The 6,270-nt window shown below is 48.8% G+C and overlaps 1 long non-coding RNA gene across 1 annotated transcript; it reads right to left on the reverse strand.

Annotated features, from left to right (window-relative positions):
• Positions 1–337: 337 nt before the first annotated feature.
• On the reverse strand, positions 338–1,019 carry LOC124741216. The gene is made up of 3 exons (XR_007009925.1): positions 829–1,019; positions 579–689; positions 338–471 (listed from the first exon to the last, which is right to left on the reverse strand). It is a non-coding gene; the product is annotated as an uncharacterized LOC124741216 (long non-coding RNA).
• Positions 1,020–6,270: the final 5,251 nt, after the last annotated feature.

Here is a 6,270-nt window from a genome sequence, read left to right on the forward strand (position 1 = left end):
TTTTAGCAATGGAATCTGTTCTTCCATAAAGTTTATAATTTCATGTTTATCTGGCAAGTTTTCAGATAAATTATTCAAAATAGTGGTTATGAAATCAATACTCTCATTAGGTTCCTGATCTTCTCTGTTGCTAAATTTTAACTCGACAATATTAAGAATATTAGCTAACTGTGTTTTGGTACTTATGGTTACTAGAAACTTTATGTTCCCTATTTGACCAAGCTGTTAATCATTGACATGGACAGTGAAAGTGAGACTTGCGTTAATTGTAACATACCACAGAACTCTCAAAAATGGCATTTCACTAATTAAAGGAAAATACACACCATTCAACTTTTTGACACAGGTCCACTCATTCAAATGACTACTATTAATTTTATCACATAATACCTTCAACGAAAAGAAAGATATTGCCTTCTTATGGTGTAGATAAATAATCAGGACATGCTGGCAATAGTGCTGGTATTGCACCTATAAACAAATATTAATTCTCAGTACCTTACCATATAAACCAGGAGTGTAAGAGATTCATCCAATAATTATATAACCTAACTTAAGTCCGTAAACGACCAACTTACCTTTCCTTAAACGTGGACGATCAAGAGGCGTGTAATTAATCTTCCAGTCTTAGCATCATATGACGATGTACTTCTTTCTATTTCGTGTGCATGGAAATGCAGCTCACAAATCTGTTAAAAATAATGGATTACGTTACGTTAATATGAGAAAAGTTTGGCCTATGTATACAGGTTATGTTTATAAATTACAATTAACACTCAGACTAAACAGAACCATTTCATAGGTTTATTTACTAAAGCTGCTACTTACCACAGAGTGATCTGAAGGGATGAAATTATCACGGTGAACTGCTCTTATCCATTATCTCCATGCATCTTCATCACGAGGGAAATGGAATGTACTGACTCTTTCCCGAGCAGTTTAATAGCCTCTACAAGCATGCATAAAGTCTTCTTTTTTTCCTTTACTGCATTTCGATGATCCCCCCCGCCGTACGCTGCTCTGCAGCCTACAGACGTTAAAAACGTAAGAAGAAAAGAAACAAGAAAAACAGGTGATAAAATGGTGCTTAAATTGTAAAACGGTGGAAAATTGTGGAAAGTAGGCATACAGCATCTACGTGGCATGTTTATATGTTGAAGTACTATGAACACTTTTACACTAACATTTCAATTCACAATCATATAACGGCTACACATGCGAATCAACCACGACAGCACATGTTGCCTTGTGTTTGTTATGACCCGAGTACTTACATCACGAGCGACTCCAAAGACAGTGTAGCGGCCTTGTTCCTAGATGGCCATGCTAAAAGCAAAGCCATATCTTCTGTAACAGCGTCTTGAGCTGACATCTGTTGGCGACACCGAGCAACACTGCAGTATTCAAGCACTGCTTATTTTACTTCGCATTGACAAGTTTAGCAGGAAAATATTGGAAGTAACATACATTATCGCAGGAATATCATTTAGTTATTTTTAATTTTCTAACAGAATTGCAATAAGTGGCCACATCTTTTGATTATATGTAAATGATATACTTCATACCCATAAAGTTTTGTGGTAAGGTGCTCGTTAGATATGGTAACAAAAAACAAAGTGTTAGCTGCGTTCAGCATCAGCGATGATCGTAATTAATAATTTTTGGAGGGCTCGGATACATTAATTCGTGCCTCAGAATTGTTCATTACAAATAATTTCGCCATGTGATTGAGTGATTGCGGGTGAAGTACACAGCGTGGAGAGATGTACTCATAATTTTCGGTATTTTCAACTACAGCTAGGAACTTTCTTGGTCGATCTATCGACCACGACTTGGCTACACATACATATCCTTCTTGCAACACATCTCCATCACAGCCGCAAATTGCGTCTTTTTCCCTTGTTGCATCTTGTTTATTTTTTTGTATCGAATTTCTAGCATACTTTCAAACTTCCTATTTTAGATCCTTACTTCGACTATTCTCCAGGTTTCGGTGGACCGTATGTAAACAGCACGATGCTGTCAGCCCAAGCAGGGGGATTCACTCAAAAATTCTTCCCGCGTTTCGTCTCATCCAGTGGAACTATCGAATTATGACGCAAAATTCCGCTGAAATGCCAAGAATATCAGCTTTCGTACCAACTGGCTCGGGATTAGTCTTCCCTCGCTCCTGTACTGAAATGACAATTTTTTCTTTCGCCTACGGCGCCAGTCTGTTCGTTGAGCTCAGCTTTGGAAATCCAGCCAGGCAGAAGACTGTGATTCTAACTCGGCCAGCTGCACGTAGTGTAGAGGAGTGACGCGAGAGAGCAGCAGCCGCCCGCTATGGAGAAAAGCCGGACTCGAGTAGTACGGATTGTCGCCGACAGATGGCAGGCGAGAGCTGCAGAGAATAAATCTCTGTGTAGGTAGAGTAAAGCCAAATTTCGGCCCACTGTGAGCTGATAATGCATTAACTTCCGCTGTACATTTACCGTGTCTAATAAAGAAGTACACTCAACCGTCTAATGCACTGCTAAAACTGATCAGTGGCTTCATACGGAACATGCAACAAAGAATTCTTTTTTTCTTTATTGTTATTTTAAACACCTTGTACAAAGGTGGGTTGTCAGCAGCATAGTACGCTGCTCTTCAGCCGTGAGTGGTACAATATATGACATAAAGGAGGTGCAGATAATACAATAAAAATGGCGGACAAAAACTGTAGACACGGAAAACAATATACTCGAAGCCAGTCACGCTGGACAAGAAAAAACACTAAAACCTGTTGACACGGCGCACGAAACACAGACGACTGCGACGGCACAGGTGAACGGTGGTGGCGTGACGGCGAAAGAACACTAAACACAAACACAAAGGCACACAAACGAGATGATCTACAGCGCGCGAATGTCCACTGAGCGTGTACGAGTCCGAGGACCTGCCAAGAGAGGTGGAGGGGGGTTGGAGAGGGAGAGGGGAGAGCAGAGATGCCAAGGGCAGCGGAGATGGGGGGGAGGAAGTAAGGGAGGAAGGGGGAGGGGAAGCCCGGGGGAAGAGGGGTGGGGGATCTGTATCCGTTCGAGGAAAAGGAGGAGGTAGGGAACGGAATTAGGTCGTACAGGATCCGTGGGAGGGAGGGGAGACGGATGCGATAGGCAAGGCGGAGAGCATGGTGTTCAAGGATCTGAAGGGATTTGTGAAAGGTAGTCAGGGTGGAGATCCAGGCCGGGTGGGCGTAACAGAGGATAGGGCGATTTATAGGTGTGGAGGATGCTGGAGGGGTCCAGACCCCACGTATAGCCGGAGAGGAACTTGAGGAGACGGAATCGGGAGCGTGCCTTGGCATGGATTGTCCGGAGACGGGGGGGTCCAGGAGAGGCGACGGTCGAGGGTGACGCCAAGGTACTTAAAGGTGGGGGTGAGGGCGATAGGACCGCCATAGATGGTTAGATATAAACTGAGGAGGCGGAAGGAAGGGGTGGTTTTGCCTACAATGATCGCCTGGGATTTGGAGGGATTGGCCTTAAGCAACCACTGGGTTGACCAAGCGGTGAACCAGTCAAGATGGGATTGGAGAAGGTGTTGAAACACTGCAGTGTGGGGTCGAGGGCAAGGAAGGCAGTTTCATCGGCAAACTGGAGAAGGTGTAGGGGGGTGTTGGCTGCGGCATGTCCGCCATATACAAAAGGTACGGTAGGGGGGAGAGGATGGAGCCTTGGGGCACACCGGCAGAGGGAGAAAAGGTGTAGGAATATGTGTTATGGATGGTGACATAGGAAGGACAGTGGGAGAGAAAGGAGCCGATCAGACGGAAATAGTTAATGGGAAGGGTGAAGGTTTGGAGCTTGAAGAGGAGACTGGAATGCCGTACGCGGTCAAAGGCACGTTCGAGGTCCAGGGAGAGGAAGATTGTGGAGGGACGGGAATTAAGCTGTTCGGAAAGGAGACGAGTGAGGTGAAGGAGAAGGTCATCGGAAGAAAAGGACGGCCGAAAGCCACACTGGGTAAAGGGAAGGAGGCGGTACTGGCGGAGATGCTGGTGGATGTGTCGGGTGAGGATAGATTCCAGGACCTTGCTGAAGACCGAGGTAAGGCTGATGGGACGGTAGGAGGAGATGGCGGACGGCGATTTGTCAGGTTTAAGGAACATCAGGATACAGGAGGTTTTCCACAGGTCGCGGTAGTAACCGGTGGACAGGAGTAAGGAGTACATTGTAGAGCCTGGCCAGGGTGGAGAGAAAAGAGACAGGAGCTTCACGAAGGTGGAGGAAGGTGACACGACCGTGACCAGGAGCGGTGTTGCATTTTGTGCGGAGTGTAGCAATGAGATCCTGTGTAACGATAGGGGCATTGAGTTCCGTGTGTGCAATGTTGTCCAAGTACTGGAAACCAGGTGCAAGGGGAGGGACACAGGTGTCACTTCGATCGCGGACACCTGGTAAGAGGGAGTAATCGAACTGGGGATCATCGGGGATGGGAAAGACTTTGGGGAGGTAGGAGGCAAAGTGATTGGCCTTACTAAGGGTGTCAGGGAAGGTGTGATCATCATGGAGAAGAGGATAGTAGGGCGAGGGTTTAGTTCCGGTAAGGCGACGGAAGGCTGACCAGAACCTGGATGACTTTATAGGAAGGGTAGCATTTAAACAGGTGCATGTCTGTCGCCAGTCCCGGCATTTCTTAGCCGCGAGAAGGTTACGGATGTGTCGCTGGAGTTGCCGGTGGCTGCGTAGTGTGTCCGGGTCACGTGTGTGGCCGAAGGCACGGTAGAGATGGCGGGATTCACGGAGGAGGAGGACGGCCTGTGGGGGTAAGGTAGGATGGTGGGGGTGGATGGGGACAGTAGGGACGTGGGCCTCCATGGCCTGAGACAAGGTCTGCTGGAGAAAGGAGGCAGCATCGGTAACGTCGTCAGGGTGGTGGTAGGTGAAAGGGTGGCTATCGACCTGGGTGGAGAGGGTATCCCGGTAGACATTACAGTCGGCATGGGTATAATCATTGACGTACTTCGGGGGAGGGTCATTACGAGGGTCGGGGCAGGGGCGACGACCGTCTGAAACGGTGAGGAGGACAGGGAGATGGTCACTACCAATGGGGTCCAGGACATCCACCGCTATGCAGCCAAGGAGGTTAGGGGAGGATTGGAGTTGGATTTGGGGCGGGTGTGCTGGGGAATGGGGATGACGTCGCCTTGGAGGGAGGAGAGGAACCGATGCCACCGCCGTAACTGGGCGGTGGAACGACTGTGGATGTTGAGGTCAGCGGCGATCACGTAGGAGGAGAAGGTACGGTCAATGTGGGAGAGGAAATCGAAAGGAATAGGGGCGTTAGGGCGGACATAGATGGTGGCACAGGAGACGGTAAGGCCGGGGAAGAAGAGACTAAGGATCAGGTGTTCGGTGAGGTCGGGAAGGAGAGGTTGGAGCCGAACGGGGATCTGGCGGTGGTGACCAATGGCAACTCCGCCATGCGCAATCGGGAGGGGATTATCGGAGCATTGAAGGAGGTAGGGCGAAGTGTGGATGGTGTGGTGGGGTTGGAGGAAGGTTTCATTTAGGAGGAAGGCATCCACGTGGTGGGTGGCAAGGGTGTGCAGGAAGAGGTTCTTGTTGGGAGGAAGGGAGCGGATGTTGTCGAACAGGATACGGTGCTGTCACGCTATGACAAGGATTTAAACGAGGGTGTCGAGACGGGAAAAGGTGAAAGGGGCCTGGTTGTGGGAGTAGGTGGCATACATTTTTAGGTGGAAGACGGAACAGGCGGCGAGGGATATCTGTTGGAGGGTGTGGGGGTGCTGGAAAGGGTGAACGTTTTTGAGGACGATGGTAAGGAATCTGATGATGTCCTCAGAGGTAGGGGGGGGGTGAAGGGAATTGCCAGGAGGGGTGAGGGCGTCCAGAGGGCAGACAGAGACTGTGAGTTCAGGAGTGGCAGGAGGGGGTCGGGCCTTACATTTTTGGGAGTACGTAGGATGAGGGAGGTTACAGGTGTTACAGGAGGGAGGGGACTGAAGGTTAGGGCACTGCCGTAGGAAGTGTGCTTGCTTACAGTGCAGGCAGGTGGGGGCATGGCGGCACTCAGATGTCGGTTGTGCATTATACCACAAGCACCTCTGGCAGCAGAGGGATCGAGAAGGGGAACGGGAGGGGCCAACTTTGTAATGTTGGTTAAAGAGGAGGGCACCCTCCTTCAGGAGATGGTCTATGGAGGGGGCGTGTTTGGAAAAAAACCCGCATAAGGCAGGTGGGGCCAACAGATTTGTGAATGCGCCGAAGTGCACCCACATCCACA

This window comes from Schistocerca piceifrons, unplaced genomic scaffold (genome assembly GCF_021461385.2).
Source record: "Schistocerca piceifrons isolate TAMUIC-IGC-003096 unplaced genomic scaffold, iqSchPice1.1 HiC_scaffold_1886, whole genome shotgun sequence".
In the NCBI taxonomy this organism is placed as follows: Eukaryota; Metazoa; Arthropoda; class Insecta; order Orthoptera; family Acrididae; genus Schistocerca; species Schistocerca piceifrons.